Consider the following 21,581-nt stretch of genomic DNA (forward strand, 5'->3'; position numbering starts at 1 on the left):
GCCTCTCTGTAAAAGCAGCCAGGGTGCTCTTTTAAAGATGAAACCTGAATCCTCTCACTCCCCTGCTTAAAACTCTCTGTCTCCTCCCCACACTTAGCATACCCCCCAAATTCTGTCCATGGCTCCTGCCCACCTTGCCAACCTTGGTAATTTCTGTGCTCTCGTCACCTGGCTGCCTTCTTTCTGGCTTTCTCTTACTCCAAGATTCTTCCAGGCCTTTTGCACGTGCTGGTCCTGTCTCCTGGAGCAATTCCCTGATATCTACCCACGGCCAACTTCTCACTGTTCAGATCTGGTTCAATACTGTGCTCTCGAAGATGCCTTCTGTTGTATCTAATGATGTACCACAGCCCAGCAGTGGCGTTAAATATTTCTAACCACAGGGATAGCACAATCACTGGTTAATCCAAAAAGGATGCTGGCCATGCACAACTGGGACAGCTGCATCTGTGCATACCGGCTGAACGCCACCCTGGTCACGCACCGCCTCCCTGTCGATACATCAACCACCTACATTTCTTTCATGGTATCTATCACTCTCTGACATTTTCTTGGTTTTCTTTTCTACTTTTTTTCCCTACTTAATTGCATGTCTCAACTCACGAAAGCAGGAGTTTGTTTTGTCCCTTGGGCGTTATGGCATCAGCAGTGCCTGGTTCATGAACTAGGCATAAAGTAGGCTGTCCATAAACACCTGTGGAATGAAGGACCAAAACATCCCAGCCCTCAGGCAGCTTACGTTCTGGGGGATGGGGTTAGTGGTGGCAGAGTTTCAGAGGTATGTGAATGGATCACTGAATTGCCTTAGAATTCCAAATTCTGGAATCAGAAATCTTCTGGAATTGGAAGTGAGTCTAAGTCAGGGGGCAGAGTGATCACGTCACCGTGAGTGCCCAGGAGGGGCAGGTCTACAAGGTTCTGCAGAGACACATCTGGAGAAATGGCTGGAGGATATGACCTTTGAGTACAACAGCCCCGTCGGTTTGACCCTGAAGTGCCACAGTGCTCCCCGTCCGTCTGCAAAGTCGGCCCTTTCGTAGATCCTGGTACAAAATGGCATGAATTTGGCTCTTGCTAGGTCAAATGCCTCATTCAGTTGTCTTACCTAGAATGTCTCATTTAATTCTCCATGACGCCTTTGTGAGATAGGTGGGGAAAATCAGCTTTATCTTGCAGACTAAGAAACGGAAATTCAGTGAGATTAAATGACTTGCCCAAGGTCACAGAGGCAAGGCTTAAGCCATGTGTCCCCTGCCTGTCTCCTCCGGACTGACCCCGGACCCTGTTGTAGAGGAGACTCAAGTAGGTTTCCCGGCTTCACAGACTCAGGAAAGAAAGTGGACAGAGCCACGAACCTCCTCCTGGCGGGTTGACGTCAAGACAGTGGCTCTGCTAGGCTCTCTCTAAGCGACCTCGGGCAGGTCTCATGCTCTCGCAGGCCTCAGCCTTCTCCCCTGTAAAAGGAAGGGCTTGGGTTAAGACCCTAAGAGTCTTTCCAGCTTTGATGTAGGATTCTGTGGTGTCAAAAATGAGAGATTGTATTATTGTGGATTGAAAAATAATGATCTTTTATGCTCCACATGTAACTTTCTACTTCTCAGCTACCTGTTATACAGTGTTAACGCCGCCTCATATATCAGACACTGTTGTAATAAGTATGCAATTTGTGGCTGCAATTTCCATTTTATGGCAATATCTGACTTACACGAGGTGTTTTTAAAGTGTGTCACTTGTAATGTATGTACCCGCCGAGAGCCTGCTCTTTCATAATGACTTTCCAGCGAGGTCAGAGAAAGTGTCCAAATTTAAGTAAACAAATAGCAGGCAAGTTTTAGCACTAAAGCCTCCTGCCCACCTGGGGAGGGACGCCGCATCCCCGAGGAGGACAGCGGCAACTCTCCCATATTCTGTCACAAAGAGCTTCTGGCTAGGTGGGTCAAGATTATAGAAACTTCTGACAGGTGCTCTCAAACGCTGATTGGGGAGGGAGGAGCTGTTCAGAAACCTCTGTATTCACTAGGTGAAGGAGCCATTATAGGTCAATTTGCCAAAAATCAGTTAACTGAGAATTAATTCATCAAATGCCCAGTTCATTGAGTGTCCAATTTGTTGACTGATCATTTTGATAAGATTTTTAAGGCAAATATTTGAAGGGCAGGCGCAGGTTGAGAAGCAGGGGCATCTAGAAAAAAAATCCTAACTTGGTAAATTTTTCTTTCTATTTATTAGTCTTGGAAGATTGATTGTTTTGCAAGTTAGCTTTTGACTAACTGACTTTTGGCAAATCAGTCTGTTTCTGAGGAGTCAGTCCAGTCAGTTGGAGGTCTGAAACTTTGACCTTTCAGTGCTGCTGCTGCAGATCTTAAGCCCAGCTAGCCCATCCCTCTGCAGCCAGGCAGAGCATCCTTGAGCCAGCTCAACCCCTGGAAAAGAGAGAGCAGTAGATGGGAAGACAGCTTGTGATGTTGGATCTAATCCTCACCTTGCACACCCTGAGTGAAAAGGATTTTGAGGAATCTTTCTCCTTAAGTCTAGCAGGAATTTAGTGACCTTTGAAGCAGAGCCAAGCAGACACAAGCTTCTGGGAAACTTGATCCTCTTGCAAGCCTCTGAAGCCCTTTCCACCAGCCCTCAAACACCGTTGCTCCCATAGTACGCTGCTGGCATTTTTAGAAAACTTCCCATGCTAGTGCAATAGTGAGAAAGGCACCCCGAGGCCAGGAAAGACAAGGGAAGTGGGCTTGTCTTTGGAGAAAGCACCCGCTGACCCAGCTTCTCTTGGACACTCCGAGGTCCAGTTACACAGTTTACCACAGTTGGCTGCCCACCAGGACAAAGGCTGGCTGAGAAAAGGGCGGACGTCTGTCCCAGGGATTTGGCCACATGTTCAAAATCCTCCCAAAGTTCACTCATCTGGCTAGGACTTCTTGAGCTTTGCCCGGGTTGTGCAGCTTATCTTTGATGCACACTGGCCTCTGACGCCTACAGCTCAGGTCTGCAATGTCCAGCTACTCATTGCTACAGCCCCAGGCCCCCCACAGTGGCAGATTTGGTGGAGAGGCTCAGAAAACCTTCACAGATGGATGGTGGCCTTGAAAGGCACGCCACCAGCAGGGTGCCTCCTTCCCTCCCCTCACTACTGGCTACTTTGTCATAACTGAGGACTTTCTCAGATCAGTTCCAGGGTGTAGGGAATGACAAAGCACGATTTCTCATTCCTGTAATGTGGTCTATTTCCTGGTGGTGGTACTGCCCATCATGCCCTTGAATGTGCTATTCTGTTAGCCAAGAATGCCCTCTCCTCCTTGTCTGTTAGATTGTCTGAACTTATTCTATAACACCCAGCTCAAAGGTCACTTTCTCCGGAGAAAGCTTCCCAGGCGCACCAGGCTCGATGACTTGGAATTGTAACGGCGCAATATCAGTCTCCATACCGTAGAACCTTTCAAGACAGGTACTTCATCTTCGTTCTCATTTGTTCAGTCGCTTGTTCAGAGACAGCGTGATATAATGGTTAAGAGCACAAACCATAGACTCAGATATAGCCTGGGTTGGAAGTCTAGCTGTGCAACTTATTGGTTATGTAATTTACAGTGAGTGACTTAACCTCTTTAGACCATGCGTTTCTTATATGTAAGAACGAACATAGTGGTAGCATTGGTCTCCTAGGGTTGTTGGAAGAATGAAGTGCAAATGTTATTTACCATACCCCAAGCATTATGCTGATAACAGTAATTATTAGGATTATTTATTTATTCAACAAGCATTTATTGTACAAGTGTTGGGGGCCTAATACTGTCCTAGGCTGCCTCCAGGATATAACAATGGCTTGGTAAATGTTCACTAGATGAATAAAGATTGCACAAGTCATGGATTAGTTTCTAAGTCTGTGTATTAGTCAGGTACGCCGGTTTATGGTGTGTAACAAACACTCCCCCTCAGCCCCACTCCCACCAAATCTCAGTAGCTTAATTGAACAAAAATGTATTTATTGCTCCTATTATATGTTCAGTGTGGGCTGTCTGGGATGCTCTGCTCATCAGGGGGCAGTGAGCTGGGCTGACTGTGGTGACATCTCAACAGATGCTTTCACGATCTCTGTGGCAGAGGGAGGGGAATGGGGCACTGTCTCTAAAAGTTTCCACCTGAAAGTGGCACATGTCATCCTGCTCACATTTTATTAGCTAGAGCAAGTCACATGGTCCTGCACAACTTTAAATAGGAGGGAGAATTGCAAACGCAAGCCTACCCTGTGCCCAAAAGGAGGGGGACCAGAACGTCTGTGAATGTCCCTAGGACTATCAGAGGCCGAAAGCTGACGGCGCAGTCTGCTAATACGCGGTCACCTTTGGCTACGAAGAACCTCCACTTCAAGGTCAGATTCAGCAGCTACCCCCAGGCTTCTCGATGGTTTGGAATTAAATTTTGACACTAGGTCTTTTTGTCTCTTCTCATTTCCCCACTTGGTTATACTTTAAGCAGATAGGTGATCCTGTCAGCCTTAAGGAAACAACAGAAAGCAACAAATTTATGTAAAACATCCCACTCTCTAATTAAATCTCTCTGCCACTCCAAGATTTGGGCTTGGATGCTGATTTGCACTTAAAAAAAATCAAAACAGAAGCCCAAATTCAAGAAAACTTGCAAAATGCTTTCGCGTTGTTCTCCAGGACTGACGTGTAAACACAAAGAATGCTTTTATTTCCCCCACAACAAACACCTTTGTTTTTGTTGCTTGACGGCTTGGATCGGGATTCTGTTTCAAGATAATTGAAAGCAGCTTCTAAATGCAGACGCAGTGAAGCAGGCCAGGGGGAGATGTACGTGGAGGGGTGCGGGGGACAAACCTTAATCAGGCGGTTGTGGGTCTCTGGCCAGGCCTGCAGTACCTGTGGGCTCAGGCTGCGCCTCCAGAAGATCTATCGTCACAACCCTGCAGACCACCTCCCCCCGCCCCAAATCAAGTGAGGGTGTGTTAGTTGACTATTTCTGTAACAAATAACTCCCAAACTTAGCAATTTAAGTCAGCAAACACTTATTATTTCACCCAGCTTCTGAGGGTCAGGAGTCCAGGAGGGGCTTATTTGCTCGGTTCTGGCTGAGGCTTTCTCATGAGTTTGGGGTCAAGCTGTTAGCTGGGGCTGAGTGCTGAACTGGGGCTGGCGGATCCCTTTCCAAGCTCACGCACGTGTTGTTGGAGGCCTCAGGTCGTTGCTAGCTGTTAGCCAGAGGCCTCAGTTCCATGCCATGTGCTCCTCTCCATAGAGCCATTCGTGACATGGCTGCTGGCATCCCCAAGTGCTGTGACAGACAGAGAGACCAAGAGGGGAGTCCGTCTTTCATAAGCTATTCTTGGAAATGGCACTTCTCCTCTGCTCTCTTCCCCTGGTCACACAGACTGACTCTGGTAGAGTTTGGGAGGACAATACACAAGGATGTGAGCATCAGGAGGCGGGGAGCGCTGTGGTCCTTTCAGAGGCTGGTTATCGCATGAGAATAAACTTGAAGTGCCCACTACGGCCAAGAGCTGGGTGATTTACGTAGGTTATCGCAGTGCTTACAATAACCCGGCATTGTAGGTGCTGTTATAAAGCCCGTTTCCCAGATGAAGAAACTGAATTTCAGAGAGGTTAAGTAGCCAAATGCTATCTGGGCAGGAAGTGTCTGAGGCAGGGCACAAAACAAAATCTGTCTCATGCAAAACACTTCTGGGAGTTGCACGACTACGGGGTGGAGCAAGGATGGCCTAGCGTGGTCTTGAGAGTCGCCTTTGAAGTCAGCCTGACCTGGCCTCTACTCTAGACACTGCCACTCACGCACTGTGCGGCCGTGAGCAAGCTCCCGACCGCTCCCGCCTCTGTGTCCTCGCCTGTGGGACGGGGCAGGACGAGGCACCCTCTGCACGAGGCCGTGAGGGGATTAGATCCGGCGACCGATGTGCTGACTCAGCGCCGGGCACGGCAGGGGCTCCGTAAATGCTGATGCTCTGGTTGAGCCCCGGACCCTGCCCCTGGCTGGAGCCAATCCCTCTCCCCACTGGGCCTCAGCTTTTCTATCTGAGAAATGAAGACAGTAGGTTATCTGTCCCAGGTCACTTCCAATTCACAGTCCGTGAAACTTTTTTTTTTCCTGCTTTTATCTCCCCAACCACCGCCCCCCACCAACCCCGTACACAGTTGTATATCTTAGTTGCACGTCCTTCTAGTTGTGGGATGTGGGACGCCGCCTCAACGTGGCCTGACGAGCAGTGCCATGTCCGCGCCCAGGATCCAAACCCTGGGCCCTGCAGCTGAGCGTGTGAACTTAACCACTCGGCCACCGAGCCGGCCCCTGTGAAACTTTTTTAACATAACATTTATTTGAATCCTGGAGCTATGCTAAGTGGTGTGAAGCCAACGTATCCTCTAATTATTTCATACCGCACAGCTGAGATTTCCTTGATTGTAGCTGGAAATTAAACAAAATGGGCTGTAGCTTTCTCTTTGATATTCTTTACTCAGAGCGTGAGAAGGGGGCCCTAAGGTTTAGGGGAAAGCACGCTGGGCAGAGGACTCAGGGGTGAAACCCCAGCTTTGACTGATTGGCTGTGTGACCTCAGGGAAAGTTCTTGACTTCTCTGTTCTTATACTTGCTCATTTTTTCAGATGAGGACAAAAACTCCTGTGTTGGTTCTTTGGAGGGGTGCCTTATGTCGAATGACTTTGGGACACACGATACAAATGAAATGCCTTCTTAGAGATGGAGCTCCTAAGGAGGAATGCCAGAGGCTTTGGAGGATGGCTCCCTGCGCCCTTCCCTCTGTCATGCATATTCCAGGGCCTTTGAGCACATGGGGCAGGAGGGCCGTGCCAATTAACTTCTCGAGAAAAATAGCGGTTTGAAAACTCGGAGGACCTTTCCACATCCTTCTCCCTAACGGAGCTCTCAGAGGGACAGGTACAGAGGTGCCGGAGCAGGCCGCAAAACAACCTGGCATTTCTTTAACCTCTGGGGGCGGAAAGGCGGGCCGTCTTGGACAGACTAAATTTTGTCTGCTCAGTGAAAAGCAGAAACCAGCACCAAGGACAAGCAGAAGAAGGGGAGGGAAGGCAAATGAGGTGTGTGTGCGTGTGCGTGTGCGTGTGTGCTTTTTCCCTCCCTTGTGTTCATCCCTCCAGGGGAGGCGGTTTGGAGCCAGCTCTTTCTCCGGCCACTTTGACCTCTCCTCCTGCGTGGACGTCACAGGTGCTGTTTCCAACCAGTGACCGCGGGTCGTCTCTGCTTCTCCAGCTACCCGTCAGCATTTTGGTATCCGTACCAGTGCCGTGGGTGTAGAATTATGACCCGTCACAGAGGAGAGAAGCCTGAGCCAGCCCGAACATGAGGCACTCTGTAGGACTGAGTTCGCAGCCGCCCCGCCCACCCCAGACCCCTAGTCCCAGAGTGCAGCAGACTCTTGGCTTCGACAGAGTCCCCCTGCCCCCATCTCCTTAGAGTTGAGTGTTTCTACTCCGCTTCTGATCTCATCCGGGGAGACGCTTGCTTTGTGTCTGAGGGAGGCTATGCCACACATGCACGCGGATACATTTGAACACTTTTCCTATCACTGCTCTATATTTCTCTCTTTGATTCAGAGGTTGGTTTGATGAGCCAAACACAGCCAGTGTCATCTTGACTGGGTATATGATTTCATGCCATTTTGAAAATCCTCTCATGGTATTTTTTTTTTTCGGTGAGAAAGATTGTTGCTGAGGTAACATCTGTGCCCATCTTCCTCTGTTTTGTATGTGGGACACCATCTCAGCGTGGCTTGATGAGTGGTGCAGTTCCACACCCAGGATCCGAACTGGTAAACCCTGGGCTGCCAAAGCGGAGTGCAAGAACTTAACCACTATGCCACCGGATTGGCCCCCCTCACAATTTTTTAATTGAAGTTTTTATTGAGATAATTGTAGATTCCCATGCAGTCATAAGAAATAATACAGAGAGATTCTGGGCACACTCTATCCAGTTTCTCCCAATGATAAGCATTTTATACAACTATAGTATAACGTCACAACCAGGATATTGAATCTCTCTCAGTTTCTAAGAGAATTAAAAAAATTGTTCCTGGGGAAGTTGGAGGGGCAGGGTGCATGCTCCCCTCCCTTGGGCTTTGCCAGCACTGTACTTGCAGGCCTGGAGTCAGGACCCTGGACGCGAATCGGACCCAGCTCTGTCCTTGCAGCTCCTGGGTGGCCTCCCTGGGACCCAGCTTCCTCACCAGTAAGATGAGAGTTTGGGTGAGAAGGTCTTCAGCATTTCTTCCATTTCTACCGCTTTAAGATTTTATACATAGCCCGTGACAGCCCCTGGGGCCAGCCAGCCCCGGGCTTTATGAGCTGGATTTGCTCTCCCTCTGAGGCTGTGGAATCACGGAGTGGGAAGGCTCCATTTTGGACACCTTTTCTGTTATCTTCCCAGCGTCCACACTGCATTTCCTCAGTGACTCTTCCCAGCCCCCAGCCCCTGGATTCAGTGGGACAGACCCCCAGCCTGGGCTCGAGGGCTGGGCATATGACTGGCTCACTAGGTCTAATGAGACTTTCCATTCCTTTTCTGGGTTGGCTCAGGTTTGGGGGCATGACCCAAGCCATCCACTGAGAAGCCATCCAGGGACGTTTGTTAAAGTGACAGGGGCGCCGAGGGTTAGGATGCAGACCGGGGCTTCAGGCAGTCACCTGGCCACCTCGTTGGAAGAGCTTGGTCCGCGCTGGGTCGAAACAGAGGAAAGCAGAGCTGACAGATGAAAAGAGAGGGAGATGGACACCGGAGTCCAGAAATGTCAACTGATCGACGGGAGGTCACACGACTGTTCCCAGTGGCCCTTGGAGTAGGTGGAGCCTTACTGTATCCACTAAACTCAGGTAAGTAACAGTGATTTCATGCAAAAGGAACCATCTACTGACTTCCCGCATTTGGGTCTGCGGGCGGCTCTGCTGGGAGGCCGGATTGAGGGAAAGAGTTTGCAGCACCTGCAAACTTGGAATTAGTGGTGAACTGGAGGGGGTTTCACTGTCTGTGAAGATCTTGAAGGAGTTTACAGACATGATCTCATTTGTTCTCAGCTGTAATCGAGTGAAGTCACCTGATGCACAAGTGTTTTCCTCGTTCCCATGAGGAATCCAAGTTATGGCGGGAGCTGGGCCTCCTCCCCCCACGCCCACAGCCCAGTACAATGTACATGAGCTCCTCCCCCCACGCCCACGGCCCAGTACAATGTACATGAGCTCCTCCCACCTTCCAGCCCTGCTTGGTGGCCCATCTTCTCTTCAGTCATTGTCCAGAGTGACTCACAGACCTCACCCCAGGCCATTTGTCAGTGAGACGATTCATCGAGAGGGAGACGATAACGTCTAACCAGCTGGTCCAGGCCTCATGAGCACCGAGTCTCGTAGAGTTCAGTAGGTAGAGTTCATGGCAAGGGGTTCTCTCACCTCCTGTTCCTCCCTCAGGGGTCTTCTGGAAAGTCTTGGTACTCATTGGGGCGGGAATGGTAACCTTAGGACAGAGGCTTTCCACTGGGGATGTGAGATAGGCTCACCTGGAGAAGCTGAAATCTGTCCATCCGTCCGTTTATCCATCATCTCTATTTATTTAGGTAGGTAATGCGAGCTTAAGGTAAAAAATTAAAACAGTGCTTCCTCATCTGTAACATAAGCATCATAATAATGTCCACCACAGAGAGTTATGATAACTAAATCAATTACTCCATGTAAAGTGCCTCGCGCATAGTAAGTGAAAATGTGATAGCTATTATTATTAACATAAATCTTATACTTCTACCCTCCAACCACCCACTTCCTTTCCCCTTATAGATTCCAGAGATCATCTACATATATAGATACGAGTATATAAACCCTCCCACCCCCAAGGTGGCATCACTTGAGCAACTTCTCAGAACTACAGAAATTTCTAGTGCTGGCCAGGGTTGGGAATCTCAGGCTTGGAAGCTGAGTGAGACTCTGGGGACTATCAGGAAGTTAGAGGTTGGAGCCACTAAGGTAAGAAGAAGTGACCACGTTTCCACAAGTGCCTAAGCTGGGAGGACTGCCTGGAAGAGGAATTAAATATGCTCAATATGGCTGTGAAAGTCACAATAACAGTAACAGATGGAATTGTGGGACATCGGCTGGAGCTTATGCTGTTACCTCAGAGCTCTGGGGAGAGCCGCAGGCTCAAGACGGTGGGCACTCAGAACTCCCAGAGCCCCGAGGGCCGCGAAGTGGCCAGCAGACCATTCCCCAGGGCCTCCTTAGGGGGCAGAAATGCTCTGGCGTTTTCACCGGGCGCTCCCCTCCCTGGTGCGAGGGGAGAGGTCTGAATCTGCAGGAGCTGTGAGTCATCAGCCTCTTGGGGGTGACGCTTCACTTTCTCTTCCCTCTTCCGTGGGGACGTCACCCTGCAACCCAGCGAGGGGCACCAGGCCGACTCCTATAGAGAAAGGAGGCGAGCGTCTCCCGCTCTGGGGGACACTGTCTGAGCTGAAAGACCTGTGGGCCCTTCTGGGCTGCCAGGGGAAGGGGAAGCTCGGACGGCCCGGCGGGGATCCGCCCCTCTGGGGGCGCGCAGCCGAGCAGGGGCAGCGCCGAGGCCCCGGGGGCCGGCGCGTCCTGGGTGTCCCCTGGGGGCCGGCGCGGCGCCCTCTCCGGTTCGCTGGGGGCCGCAGGGCCCGGCGCCGCGAGCTTTGACGGGGCCCAAAGGGTTTCCGCAGCCTCGGTGAGGGGAAGAGGGGGCCCCTCTCCCTGTTCAGCCCCCGAGGCGCTGGCGCGAAGAGGGGCGTGCGGCCGGGCCAGCGGCGCTACCCCGGCCCGTGCTCTGGCCACCCCTGCAGGCTGAGCAGCACGAGGGCGGTGCCAGCGCCGGGCCGCGCTCCCGCGGAGGAGCCCGCTTGGCAGGTGGCCGGGGAAGCGCTGTGACAAGGCGGGGACTGAGACAGCCACGGGAGGGGAGCCCGTCAAAGGCGCCCTACTTAGCGGGGTACTGCTGCGGGCCACGTGGCTCAGCCCCACCTCTGAGTTGTCCACTAAGGGTCAAGCTGGGTATCCATCCTGCAGCTCCCTCTGTCACCGACTGGGCGCTGCTCCCGGGTGTCCGCCCTCCCCCCTCATCTGGTGGCTTCACCAGTGGGAGCAAAGTCCTGATGCCATGGGTGCTTGTAGGGGGTCCCTTGGTATGTGCTGGAGGGAGGAGGGCCCAGGGCGGGGCACTGGCAGCCTGTGCCACCCGGCAGGAGGCTTACCTAGGATAGAGATTAACGTTTTGAAGTGAGTTGAGTTGGACTGAGCAAGACTGGATTGTTTCATCCCTAAAAGTGACCGGGAAGCTGTGGGGCCAGCTGGCAAGGAGGGTAAGGGACAGAAAAGGGAGATTCAGGAGAGCGTATGCGAAGGCAGGAACAGGAGAAGGTAAAGCTGCTTCAGGTCACTTGTTGAGTCTGGACTGCGAAAGGCTCTGACGCCCCTGCCGTGGGTGCCCACCAAGTGCTGCGAGGACGGCCAAGTGCTTGTGTCATCTCGTCCACAGCCACCTCATGAGGCCGCCTTGCGGTTCCTGCTGTCTCCCGGATGGGTGGGCTGGGCTCGGGGAGGCTAAGTGACCTTCCCAGAGTCACTCAGCTGCTTGGTGGCCCAGACCCACGCTCTTCACCATGTGGCAGAGACTCCTGGCTGCCTGTCTACTCTCCACTTCCTCTTTCTTCCTTCATGGCAGAACTTTGGTTTTCTTTCAGGTGACAGTGTGTCTAGCGACATAACCACATTTTCCAGAGTCCTTTGCAGCCAGGGGTGGCCAGTGAGATACAACCAGAGGCTTTTCGGTGGGACTTCCAAAGAATCCCCTTGAGAAGCAGACGTACAGGTAGCACGTGCCTTTATGCCCTTCACTATTCTTTCTGCTTCTTCCCTGAACCACGGACGTGGTGTTGAGTTCTAGCAGCCATCTGGGGCAACGAGATACCTTTGAGAACGGGCACCGCGTACAAAGGACCAAGGAGAAGAAAGTCTGCAGAAGCCTGGGTCTCTGGCGACTTTGCCCTAAGCTGCCCACCTCGTCAGCCTGTACACGCCACGTACTTTCTGGTCTCTGTTACTAGCAGGTGAAGCAGGTTGTAACTGATACAATCACTGAGCTCCCGAATTTTCACAGTAAGGAGCACTTGACACGTTCCATGTCTGCAGGAAATATTGACTGAGGAAATTCTCTTGGACCAGCCCCGAATGGAAGGCACTGGGGAGAGGCCCTGAAGCAGCCCTCTTCCTTCTCTCAGATGCCAGCACGGTCGCCTCAGCCCAGAGCCGCCCTCCCTCCTCATAACTGTCAAAGCCCTGCCGCCTCGACCATGGGTGTGACATCGGCTCCCCCACCTTACCTGGGGACGCCTCGTGTTTCGCTGTGTGACTTTGAAAGGGCTGAAATTCCTCAAGGACAGCGTCGTGTCTTGTAAATTGTGTGCTCTACTCTGCATGCCTACCTCAGGGATTCTGGGCTAGGCAGGCAAGCCGTCAGAGATTGTATTGGCACAAGGATGTGGATGTCTCCTATAGGAAGCGGTGGCCAGGCCTTTGGGGCTGATAGGAAGAGGCCTGGGACTCTGATACGGAGACTCCTGAAGTAGGAAGAGGGTCAAAAGCTCTGGTGGGAGGTCTCAAAGTGAGGAAACCAACTTTGAGCGAAAGAAACGGGCCACTTGGGGGAATTGTTGACTGTTAGTAAGAATATTTTTGAGTACCCCAAGATGATGTTATTCATATGATGCTCCCCATCTCTCTCTCTGTGTGTATGAAGTTCTAAGAATTTTGAGCAAGAAGTTGGTGTGTCAGTCAGAACTCTGTGCCTGAGACTGTAAGATCCACACGTGTTCCTTTCATTGGCAAAGTTATGTGGAAGCATATAGCAAAGGGGATTCTGGAAAAATACAGCTTCCAGCCTTCGAAGGGAGTGATGATGGTGCCAAGTTGACTACAGGCAGGCCCGCCCAGGAATGCAGACTTTTTAGACTGCCCATCTTTCACTATTTTGTGCGGTCTTTCACGGAAGAATTACACGAGAACATGATTCTTGATTCCAAGGAATCTGAAATAGTGCAGACCAAACTCAGGTCCACAAGCATAACTGTGCCTTGAAAAAGCTGGATGTGACATGGCGAATCCTCCCTAGGTGTGTGAACTAGATTTGGGGTACTAGCGACATGCAGGGGGTCGGTCCTGCACTCTTGCGTTAAGTAAAGGGGGCATGGATGAACATAAACACCTTCACCCTTCGCGATGGCCATTATCATCTGGCTTGGCTAAGTGCCTCCATGGAGGGGGTTGCTGAGAACTCAGAGTAGCCTTCTTTCTGGCTATTTATTTATTATTTATTTCTGGCCCATGAACACAGACCCACCTCCATGAGGTGGCGGGTGACGCTCCGCTGAGCATAGCCTTATATGAGTAGTGTGGGTAACTTGGTTCATCCTGGCTTCTGGCAGTCATGATGAATGATATCACTGAACTGGGTTTTCTGTGTTTTGGACAAAACATAAATAAATCAAAACATTAATGACACAGGCAGTCTTGCTGCCAGACAGATCTGCAATTAGAAACCTTGAGAAATTAGACTGGAAAATAGCTTGAAGGCGGCTTCGATGTTTCTGCAGAGCAACTGCAGGTTTATCTCGGGTCAGTTCTGATTCTTTCACGAATTAATTTGAAGTGGTTGCATCTTAAAAGAAGTCATGGTGACATTTTGGTACTCCTGTTGAATTTTTAGATTAGTCACTGAATACAACTGCGACTTTGGGCTTATTAGAAGGATTTTTAAGGGCAAAATAAAATAACAAAACCCAATGGTCTTAGTCTGAGTTCTCCAGAAATCAGAGCCTGAGACAAAGGCTTGCCTTTTAGGGTGGCTTATAGGGGAATGTGATCTTGGGGAGCAGGCGTACAGGACAGAGGAGTGACCAGGGGTGGAGGGAGAGCCAACACAGGAGAGACTGCTGAGTCACCTACCACTGTGGACAGCCGGTGCTCGCTTCTGCTGGGACTTTCTGAGGAGCCTTATGCCCATGGGACCAAAGGGGAAAGCATTTCTGCATTGGCTCCAGGTCCCCACTGATCAAAGATGGTCTCCTGGGGACTGGCTCCCTTGCATTTCCAGGTCATGGAGGTTAAGCACAGAGTGGGTTTGACTGGGCGCCCCAAGCAGGAATTGAGACGTGCTCAGTGCAGGCCCAGGGTGTGATGAAGCCCTGATTACACCTGTGCAGAGATGGCCGCCATCTGGGTGGAACCAGTCTCTGCAGCAGGGACTGGAGGTAGAGGTGGGACCGAGAGGGTCCTGACGGGGGGCACGGGGGGTGTCCAAAACATCTGCCACGCAACGAGCGGACGTTGCCTGGCCCAGATGTCGGGTTGGTCCGGGTGGAATAGGTAGAACAGTGTCGTGATAAAGCCCTTTCTCCTGTTCTTCCCCAGATATCCATACTTTCCCGAATGTACAAATATCTTAGGTATATAAAAACATTTTATTTATCATAAAATTTAAACTTTGGCTACTTCTGAGAGGGTTGTATGTTCCAATTTAAATTGACATTGAGATATAAATGATAGGTGCATGTGTGATGGTCAGTTTTAGGTGTCAACTTGACTGGGCCATGGGGCGCCCAGTATTCGGTTGAACGTTATTTCTGGCTGTGTCTGTGGGGATGTTTCTGGCTGAGTCTGACATTTGCATCCGAAGACTGAGTGAAGCAGGTGGCCCTCCCCAGTGTGCGCGGGCCTCGTTCAGTCTCTTGGAGGCCTGAGCAGAACCAATGGGCTGAGTGAGGGAGAGTTCGCCCCTCTCTGCCTGACTGTCTTTGAACGGGGACATTGGCCTCCTCCAGTCTTTGGATTCAGACTCAGACTGGAAGTTACGCCCTCAGCTCTTCTGAGTCTCCAGCTTGCCCATTACAGATCTGAGGACTTCTCAGCCCCCATAATCATGTAAATCTCTTTCCATGTTCATATACAGTCATGTGCTGCATAATGACTTTTCAGTGAACTATGGGTTGCGTATATGACAGTGGTCCCATAAGATGTACCTGTAGCCTGGGTGTGTAGCAGGCGGTCCCATCTGGGTTTGTGTAAGTGTGCTCTACGGTGTTCACACAACGATTAAATCACCTAACGACGCATTTCTCAGAACGAGTCCGCAATGTTAAGTGGCGGATGACTGTCTATGAGTATACATATGTACTGCGTATATTCTCTGAGGACATAACCAGTGAGATGTCTGTCTATATCTACATCGATATCTCATTGGTTATCTCTGTCTCTCCTATTCGTTCTGTTTCTCTGGACAACTTGACTAAAACAATATGTATTTTCCCAAAAATCATGTTTCGATAGGGAAGGAGGAGTGCCACAAGAACCCTGGGGGTCTGAGCTGGCTGTGAGCTAAGTTTCCTGAACCTTCTGTTCTCCCTGCACCAGCCTTGCTTTGCCTGGTGCCTGCGGCCTTGGGAGGAGTTGTCCTTCCGCTACCCCCCAAGGGTGGCTTTTTCTCCCAGTCATTCTCCCTTGGCTTTCGCCATGAGGAGCCTGATGTGAGGAGAGAATTCAGCAAATATTTAAGTAAATATTTATGGAATGACGTGAATGGATATGAAGTTAAAAATAGCACATTTTCTTGTTCTACTCCTGGACTAGACGCACGACCAAACAAACTCTAATAGACTTTGCAGAGATTAAGTGTCACCCTCCTGACTGCCCCAAACGGGTTCGGCTGCTGTGTCTCTGGTTTTTTCCAGACCACCATGGGTATTCAGCGGCTGTAGCCCTCATTCTGCGTTGTAGTTATTTAAAGCTGCCTAGAGTGTGAACCCCTTAAGGGCAGGGACCATTTCTTCTTCACCTTTTGGTCATCAGCACTGAGCGGGGTCTCTGGGGTCAGGATATTTAGAATTAATTAGAACCTGACTTTAGCCTATATACATCGTGACATCTTCAATAATGGAGTTAAAATACAGGAAACCATCTGTAGAATAAAAGGATTAAGAAGTATAGTATAAGATCTTGGGAATATATCTCCCAGTGGAGTGATTTTGGGCAAGTCACTGAACTTCTCTGTGCCTCAGTTTATCTAAGTGAAAAATGAGAGACCAGCCCCGGTGAGGACATGCACGGTGCGCCCCCGCTTCCTCGCCCTGGTCACGGAGCTGATGGATCATGACTCTCACCATTGGGCCCAGACAGGGGCTTATTGTTCTTAGTCTAGCACTCTGAGCAGCCTTTACTAATTGATCAAAATGATTTTTGAAAACATAAATCAAATTATATCTCTCCCCTGCTTAAAACCTTCCAAAGAATTGATTGCAGCCTGATGGCAAACTAAGATCACTGAGAAACCTGCAGCTATATATGTATATGTCCTCAGAAACTCTAGCAAAACTGTAATATCAAAGACAAAATGCATGATTGATCCCGTAGGAAACAAAGGAAAATCACCAGGTGTTAGAAACGTAAATGAAACTGTCAGAAGACGAAGAGGGTGTGGACTCATGGCACGGCTGGGCTGCCTGGGGAGGAGGAGGGGGAGGGAGGGGTTGAGTGTGTTGTGAGGTCCAGCAATTAAGTTTTTAGTCCAGTTCAGGGCTAGAAGATGCAGTCTTGGGCCTGAATGAGACTGGAAATTGGAATGGACAGCCACATGACCCAGGATGCTTGAAGGGTTGATGTGTAGAGATAAGATTCTCTGCAAAAAATTCCACCTATTAATCTACAGAGACAAAGAAGCATGTCTATGCTTTGGCTCTGGGTGAAAAATATTACCCTTGAGAAATTAAAATCTCTATTTTGTGCTTTATGCCTACTTAGGATCCACATCCATCCTTTTCATGTTCTCCATGAATCCCAATCTGAAAAATTAATAGACAAAGTGGTTCTAAGCCTGTGTGACTCCTTGGATACTGGCAGAAGTAAACACAAAATTCCCATGGAGGAACGCTTCCATTTCCCACGCCATAGGAGTTCTCCACAGATCGAGGCTGGACGAACACACAATCCCAAATAACAAAACACATGAGGAAACAAAACAACATTCACTAGAGAGCCGACAGACAAAACAATATTAAATAATTCCATATTTATAAGTATCTGAGATATAGTAAGTACTATACAAATGTTTAGATAGATAAATGGGTAGATAGATAAATCAATAAATAACAAAAAGATGATTAAAACATCAAGAACTTCGGTTAACAGAAATTCATAAAATATTTTAAAGTAGGTATACTTAAAATTATTAAAAATATAAAAGTAACACACATATAAGCAAAAAAAATTTGTAAGAAAGTTGACAGCAGCCTTAATTATTATTGCAAAAATTGGAACTCAACCTAAATGTTCATCAGTGGGAAAATGGTCAAATTGTGTACATTCCCATAACGAATGAATAGATGTCATATGTCAGTTAAATGAACTAACTACAGCCAAGTTTTAGTTAAATCTCAACCTCTTAATGCTGAGTAAAAAAAAGAAAGCAAATTTTAGAAGGATATATACAGTGTGATTCCACTTATGGTTAGTTTAAAATCATGTATAATAACGCTATATATTGTTTATGAATGTTTACATATGTAATAAAAATATAAAAACATACATATGCATGATAACCTCTGAAAACAGGATAGTGGTTACTTCTGAGTGCCAAGGGAGGACAAAGGACAGAAGTGTCTCCATAGCGTCTTATTTTAAGCTAGGGGTTGGAAATTTGCTATTTGTTACAAATTATTCTTTATATATTTTTTAAGCATGGGGTAATTCATTGTCATTATAATCATAAGAGAAAAATATTGTGTGATTGACATTTATTTATCCAGAAAAGAAACTATAGAAGGACACAGAGCAAGCCCAAAAGGAAATAAATAGTAGCAACAAGAGCAGAAATTCATTAAATAGGACATAAGGAAACAATAAAAGAGAATGAAATAAAACTAAAAGCCAGCCTTTTGAGAAGCTTAATGGAACAGACAAATCTCCGGTAAATTTGATCAAGATAAAAATAGAGTAGACAAATAAAAAGTATCAGTCCCAAAAAAGGAGACATAGCTACTACTTCAGAAGAGATAAGACATAAGGCAACACTGTCATAAGAGAAAACAGTCATAAGAGGCCACTGAGCAGCTTCATGCCAGTGCCATCTGAACACTTGGACAGAAAATGGACGTCTTTCTAGAAACTGACCCAAGATAAAATAGAAAACCTGAAATAGTAGTATAAAAATCCTCAAAGTTAGTTGGATTTACAGGTGAGTTTTGTCAAATTTTAAGGAGCACATGAGTCCAATTTTGTATAAATTGTCCCATGTAATAAGATGAAAAGCTCTCTAACTTCTGTTATAATCTTGATAAGACACCTGAAAACAGTACAAAAAAAAATTATAGGTTGATAGCGACTATAAACAAAACTGCAAAAATTCTAAGTAAATTAATAGCAAGGCAATTTGAATCAAACATAAATAAGTTAAATAATAAAATCATGAGCAAATAGGCTTTATTTCAGGAATATAAGAAAGATTTTACATTAGAAAATCTTTCATGCAGTTTATCACATTAGCGTAGTACAAGAGAAAAACTCGTGGTCACCTAAATAGATGGGGAAAAGCAGCTAATAAAAATGCAGCACTGATTTGTAATACAAACTCATAGCAAACTAGAAGCATAAGAAAGAATCCTGAACTTGACTGTATTCTAAAAAATTACAGAAAATACCACAATTAACCGTAAAAATATTAGAAACATTCCTATTTTGTTCAAGGATAATATTTTATTGGAGGGCTTAGCCAGCATAATTAAATAAGAACAAATAAAAATATGAGGAATTAAAAGGAAGTAACAACTCTTGAAATTCACAAGTTATGTAATTGTCTACATAGGAAATCCAAGAGCTCTAGATTAAAATCATTAACACTAATAGGAAAGTTCAGCAAGTTTGCTGGATCTAAGATAAACATATACAAGTTGATTATATTTCTAGGTACTAGCAACAATGAGAAAACTGTTGATTTTAAAAAAGATACCATTTGACAAATGCATATAGTTGGGCAACCACCACTATCGCCCCCAAATTTGACCTGATTTCTGTCTCTATAGTTTCTTTTCTTCCCCAGAAATTCAAGTAAATGGAATCACACAGTTTGTACTTTTTGCTACCTGATTTTTTTTCATTTTGTGTACGTTTTTGCATGTATTAGTAGCTTGTTTCTTTTTGTTCCTGGGTAATGTGACACTGTATGAATGTACTGTGGATTTTTATCTAATTACCAGTTGGTGAACATTTGGTTGTGGTTGTTGTTAATAGAGCTGCCATAAAGATGTATGTAAAGGTCTTTGTGTGAACATGTTTTGATTTATTTGGGGCAAGTATGGAGGAGTGAGGATTGCTGGGTCATATATTATATGTAGGTTTAACTTTATAAGAAACAGGCAAAGCATTTTCCAGAGTAACTGTACCATCTCCCACTAGCAATGCGCGAGAGTCCCGGTTGCTCCTCATCCTTGCCTACCACCGTCAGTTCCTTTTTTAGCCATTCTAACGAGTGTGTAGTTCTCTCTCGTTCTGGTTGTAATCTGAATTTTCCTAATGACTGATGATGTTACACATTTTTTGTATGCTTATTTGCTGTTGTATATCTTCTTTATTGAAGTGTCTGTTCAAATTCTTTCCCATTTTTTAACTTCTATATTGAATTATGTGTGTTCTTTTTATATTCTAGATAGAAGACCTTTATATGATATGTTTTTCACAAATATTTTCTCCTTGTGTGTGGCTTGTCTTTTCATTTTCTTATCTGGTCTTTTGAAGAGTACATGTTTTCATTTTGATGACGCTCAGCTTTTCAAATTGGTTATGGGTTACCATGTTATGTGTGTGAAGTCTTTGCCTGACCCAAGACCACAAAGATGTTCTCCTATATTTTCTCCTGGAAATTTTAGAGTTTTAGGTTTTATATTTGGATCTATGACTCATTTTCTGATTTTTGAACATGGTGCAGGTGTGGATTGAGGTTCATGTTTTTGTTATTTGGGTTATTCCAGCACTATTTGTTGTAAAGACTATTTTTCTCTGTTGAATTATCTTGGCACACTCGTCAATTAACCATATAACAAGGGTCTATTTCTGGACTCTCTATTCTATTGATCTATATGTCTGTCTTAACAGAAGTACCATACTGTCTTGATTACAGTAGCTTTATAGTGAGTCTTAAAATCTGGTAGTGTGTCTTCCAACTTGGTTCTTCTTTTTCAAGATTGTTTTGGTCATTTTAGATTCTTTGCTTTTTCATGTAAATTTTAGAATCAGCCTGTCAATTTCTGTGAAAATGCCTTCTGGGATGTTAACTGGGATTATATTGAATCTATAGATCAATTTGAGGAAAACTGACATCTTAACAATAACTTAACAATTGAGCCTTCCAACCCATGAACACATAGTTCCATTTATTTAGGTCTTGTTTACTTTTTATTTGTCAAGCCAATAAATTTTGGGAGGCTGGTTATACAGAAGTAAATAACTATAAACATCTGCTTTTCCTACTACTTTATACTGATAGATTAGAACAGTGTCTAGCACGTTTTCTGGTATACACTTAACGCTCAGTGAACATTCCTTGAATGAATAAGGAGTCGGTACACAAGACAAAACTTGTTTGCCGTTCTGAGAATATGTCAGTATCTACTCCACAAGATTGTTGGTAAAAGAAATGAGTGAAAGAAGAGAGAAATTCTTTTTGAGTACTTGGCACAGTTGGTACTCAGTAAGTATTGTTACGGGAAGAGAAAGGTGGAAAAGTAATTTCATATTGGCTAAGGGATCCTTTTTTCCAGTGAAGAATGAAAGATTAACAAGCATTTTGAGACAAGATAAATGGTAAAATTGGGGTTAGAAAGATACCTTGATCCAAATTGGATAATCTAGATATTTGCATGTCTCCTTGTTGATATTTGGGGAACCTGTGTCGTTGGGTAGATGTCTACACTTCAGAGCAAAGCAATTCATTTCTTGTGGTCCAAGCTCTGTGAACCTTCTGTGGGGATTGAGCGTTGCAGTAGGCTAGGATCCACCTCACAGGAGCCACTTCCCACAGCACCCTTTGGCCTGTCTGGGCCCTCCCACAACGCTCCATCAACACATTCCAGAACACCCATCAGAACGTGCAGTGGGGAGCAGTAAGGTAAACAGAGAACACAGGCTTTGAACTTATGCAGACATTTCTGAGTCTGGGTTCCACCACCTGCTACTGTGTGACCTTGGACAAGTTTCTGACTGTCTCTGAATCTCAACTCCCTTGTCTGTAAAGTGGGGAAGATGATAACTACCTTGAGAATTGCTCTAAGACTTAAAGAACATAATATATGAAAAATGCCTGGAAGCCAGTAGCCACTCAATAAATGATAATTATTATTTCATAAAACTCTGGCTAGAGCATTCTATGAAATTCATGTTTAAAGCTCCAAGAATGCTCTGTTGAAGTAAGTAGCCTTTACATCATCGGGACTGTCTGGGTTGTTGATAAACCCCCGGTTAAATTATGTCCCCTAA

At 46.7% G+C, this 21,581-nt stretch overlaps 1 long non-coding RNA gene across 1 annotated transcript; it reads left to right on the plus strand.

Moving 5' to 3' along the window:
- Positions 1–858: 858 nt before the first annotated feature.
- On the plus strand, positions 859–4,436 carry LOC139082156 (uncharacterized). The gene is made up of 3 exons (XR_011537882.1): positions 859–1,046; positions 3,317–3,454; positions 4,189–4,436. It is a non-coding gene; the product is annotated as an uncharacterized lncRNA (long non-coding RNA).
- The last annotated feature ends 17,145 nt before the right edge of the window (positions 4,437–21,581 follow it).

This window comes from Equus przewalskii, chromosome 3, assembly GCF_037783145.1.
Source record: "Equus przewalskii isolate Varuska chromosome 3, EquPr2, whole genome shotgun sequence".
NCBI lineage: Eukaryota > Metazoa > Chordata > Mammalia > Perissodactyla > Equidae > Equus > Equus przewalskii.